The following is a 4,536-nucleotide window of genomic DNA, read 5'->3' as shown; positions in this document are numbered from 1 at the left end:
TGAAAATTTAATAATTTCAATTTAAGTTGTTTAACCTACAAATAAATTGACAAGTATATAATAACTAAATAAGAAATTAAGTGATCAACCTAAGTCTCAACATTACAGCTTATATAAAAAATTAAAATTAAAATTAAAAAAATTAGATAATAGATACAAATTGAGGGACATATATAGAATGAGCAATAGAGCATGTGTATAATGGAGATTGGAGGGTGAGAATGAAAGCAAAATACCTGAGTGAGCTTGGGACTTAGGTCAGTGTCAGTTAGCTTGAGACTAAGATTGAAATCGATAGATGGAGAAATTGAGACTGAGAGATGGAGAGATTGAGATCGAGAGAGCTTGGGCAGTGAGGTAAAGGAGAGATTCTAAGTGAGTGGTTGTGGGTTAGGGAGTGAGAGAGGGGAGACTGAGAGTGAGAAAACGAGAGAGGCAGAGAGGAATTGAGAGGGATTAGGGTTTTTTTTTTTTTTTTTTTAAGTTTCTTCAAAGTTCAAAACAGTGAGTTTTACTTTTGTATAATTTTTTATTATTTTTACTAGAATTTCGGCGTGAGTCAAGGTCAATTTCGGCCTAATTCGGCCCGTTTCGGCCGATACGGTTCGATTGCGCCAAATCAGAGCGAGTTGGTTTGAAATTGCAAAAAAAAAAAAAAAAAAAACAACAACAACAAACAGCAACGTAGCACGAATGCACGGTCAGTGGCACCGACCACCACACTCTGTGTCAATGCGCATCGGGTGTGGGTGTGGCGTCCAACACTCCTCAATATATTTACATTTTCCTTTTCTTGACCTCATATTAGCTACCTAATTAATTTAGGCTTCAAACACATTCTAATGAGATCTCTAAGTTTAGATGAGGTGGTTATTGGCAAATTTCTCGGAGTACTTTTTCTAATGAAGACGATTGTGAATGGCTTTAGTTTTGGAGTAGATGGTTTGAGCATGGAATATTATCTGCTCAGGTGCCCATCAGCTGAACTAATTGTGAAGACGGCAGTTATCCAAGCTTTGGAAGCTGATCCTAAGCTAGCAGCCGGCCTTGTTAGACTGCATTTCCATGATTGTTTCATATAGGTACTCTCTCTCTTTCTCTCGTATGACTGTCTTTTAAGGCTTGGTTATTTTCTTTGTTGATGAAAAGATTTGGTTATACTTTCTTGGTCTTAGAATTTCCTGTTTTGTTGGTTAAGTAGGGATCTGACAGGTCGGTTCTCATTGATTCAACAAAGCAAAATATAGCAGAGAAAGACTCCCTCGGAAATTTGAGTTTGCGGGGATTTGAAGTTATTGATAAAGCAAAAGAGCAGCTTGAAAATGTATGCCCAGAAATAGTCTCATGTGCTGATATTCTTGCAATGGCTGCGAGAGCAGTATTTTGGGTAACCAAATATTAATTTAAAGTGAATTATTTTTCACTTTTTTTTTTTTTTGGTGTCATTTTCATTATAATGATTGAGATCAATTTGTAATGGTCTTATTGATTTTAAGGCCGGGGGTCCTCTTTATGACATACCTAATGGAAAAATGGATGGTAAGAGGTCTAAAATAGAAAACATAATCGACCTTCCTGCACCCTTCTTCAACGCCTCTCAGCTCATTAACATGTTCGGGCATTGTGGTTTAGTGCCCAAGAAATGGTGGCTCTTTCGGTAAAATATGTTACAAGTTTTCAAAATGATTGATTCTATATGATTATGTTACAAATTTCGTGTCACTCACACCAAGATTAGTGTAATTAATATTAGGAACATGTTACAACTTACAAGTTTCTTGTTCTTCCAGAAAAAAAAAAATATATATATATATATATCCACCAGGTAAAACTTAAACCCATCTCTTTCTCTCTCTCTCTCTCTCTCTCTCTCTCTCTCTCTCTCTCTCTCTCTCTATATATATATATATATTTATTTATTTATTTATTGTGCAAACTCATTTGAAATGTGCATGCTATCAAAATTTTTGTGATCTTGGTATGCAGGGGCACATACGCTAGGAATGGCAAGGTGCGCATCATATAAGAAACGATTGATGCACGGCGCTGATCCAGATTTAGATTCAGTCTTTGCAAAGACATTGTTCAAAACATGCAGTGCTGGCGATACTGCAGAGCAACCCTTCGACGCAACAAGAAATACTTTCGATAATCTTTACTATGATGCATTGCAAAGGAAAGCCGGGGTGCTTTCTACAGATCAAACACTGTATGCATCTGCAGAAACTAAAAGATATGTGAATGGCTATGCATTCAACCATGCTGGGTTCTTCTTTGATTTCCAACAGGCAATGGTGAAAATTGAGTAAGCTCGATGTTAAAGAAGGTTCAAAAGGCGAAGAAAGACGAAATTGCCATAAAATTAATTGATGTTAAAGCTTTCTATCAACTAATTAGTTAGTCCCATTTAAAAATAAATAAAAAATAAAAAAATCTAAGTTAGGTGTTGTAAGACTGGAAATTTCTGTTTCTTAACAGAAAAATGCGTGATAAAGATCCTTACCTTAGTTTAATTTGTGTTTCTTTAGATTGTAATTAACTATCAATTAATTGCTCATCCTTGGCACCTCATGTTTTACAGTTTTAGTTTACTGGAATTTTGACCTGTACCCCAACAAAACTAAAGCAAAGATGAAAGACGAAACTTGGTTCGTGCCACTATCCGCTGCCACTGGCACTTGTGGAGTTGGAAGTATGATCTTCCTCCATAGATGTATAAATGATACCACCACCATTTTTATAATTGAAATTACATACACAAATTAATCGTAATGTTGAATTGATTACTTCAATACCATAGTTTCATCTAATAATCAATTTCTTGATTTATTTCAATCCCATGATTTTATCTAATAATCAATGTCTTGGTGAATGGCAAAGCAAAAGTAGTTTCTTAGAAGAACCAAGCTAAATATATCCAAACATTTTAAAGCCAAAGAATACTTTTTTTTTTTTTTTTTGGGGAAAACAAACTCAAACTTCATTCGTTCATGAATAGAAAGGAGTCCAAATCTTCTGTCTCATCAATTGTGCTCCACTTCATACTCTACCAATAAAATTTAGACAGCTAGCCTCTCTCATTAAATAAAATATCTCATTAAATGAGACAACTAGCCTCTCTCATTAAAGTCAGAGTTATCTTATTTAATGAGAGAGGCTAGCTGTCCAAATTTTATTTGTGGAGCATGAAGTGGAGTACAATTGATGAGACAGAAGATTTGGACTCCATAGAAAGAGAATTCAAATACAGTGCCTCCAATGCTGGAAGAGGTGACTCTTACAACCATACAATATCCTCAACTACCTGCCTAGCATAACAGGCCAAAGAGTGTGCAACTGAATTCACATTCCGGCGAACACAGCTTATCTCCCCACGCCCGAGACCCCTTAACAACCACTGAATATCCTTATAGACATTACCTAGGCGAGACATATTACATTGTGGCGAGTGGATGGCCTTTATTACTATTGTGCTATCACCTGCAATCACCAAGTCAGAGAAACCAGCTTCAATTGCGAACTCTAAAGCTTTCCTGCACGCCAATACCTCCGCCTCCTCGCTGTCTGTTATTGTAGGACCCTTAGATGAAAGCGCTGCCATGACCTGGCCTTTATCATTCCGGATCACCAACCCAACTCTGAAGTCTGCCATATCTGCAAATACCGCGCCATCAAAGTTAAGCTTGTAATCAAACCATTAGGGGCCTGCCACGAATTCATCAACCCAATCGTCATTGGCTCTAGAACTGCCAAGTGGGATTGTGCTGCATTAACTTCTTTGATAGTCCCTAGCTCTTGCATTAAGCCGAGAAGGTTCCTTTAAATTACTACCACGCAGGAGCGAATTTCATTGATTCCATATCAGCCAGCATTGGACCCCAAAAAATTCAAGATCATCCACTGAGAGCTTGTGCATCAAGTCCGCAAATAGCTACATAATGTCATGTTGGCCACTCAAGCTTTTTTGATATTGGATTGAACACCCAGCCCACACATCCTAAGCCGTTCCACACTCCCACAATGCATGAATCACAAACTCTGAATTCCTCAGACATATAGGATAGTTATCATCCTCGATAATTCGACGCCAAGCCAGATTTGCATGAGTTGGCAATATATTCTGACAAGCTCGCCATCCGAAGACCTTTATTTTGTTTTGTAAAGTTGTGATTTATAATTGTGTTTTATGTTGGCTTTATTCCATCACAAGAAGTGTTGTAATTATTTCAATTTTGTTCCTTGTATTTTGTGGGATTTTATTGTATTGGGTTTAGTATTAAGTTGGTGAAAACTCAAGCTTAATTGAAGATCAAGTGGATTTCATGAGAAGCTCACGAGAAGCTAACCTGCGAAGTATCCACGTGAGAAGCACATGACTGGAAGCTGAAAAGTCATGCCTGGCTGTCAATTTCTCGAGTGTCTCACAGGTAAGGCCTTTACGCGAAGTAGTAGTGAAACATTCTGCCTAGAGGATTTTTAAGTGTAACTTTCTTACCCTTCACTCATACTATATATACCCTCATTACCCACAAATGT

The 4,536-nt window shown here is 37.2% G+C and overlaps 1 pseudogene; it reads left to right on the top strand.

The window, feature by feature from the left end:
* Positions 1-842: 842 nt before the first annotated feature.
* LOC112038805 (peroxidase 47-like) lies at positions 843-2,370 on the top strand (annotated as a pseudogene).
* Positions 2,371-4,536: the final 2,166 nt, after the last annotated feature.

This window comes from Quercus suber, unplaced genomic scaffold (genome assembly GCF_002906115.3).
Source record: "Quercus suber isolate HL8 unplaced genomic scaffold, Cork oak 2.0 scaffold_279, whole genome shotgun sequence".
NCBI lineage: Eukaryota > Viridiplantae > Streptophyta > Magnoliopsida > Fagales > Fagaceae > Quercus > Quercus suber.
The sequence above is the reverse complement of the archived record's forward strand: the minus strand, read 5'-3'. Positions and strand labels throughout refer to the sequence as shown.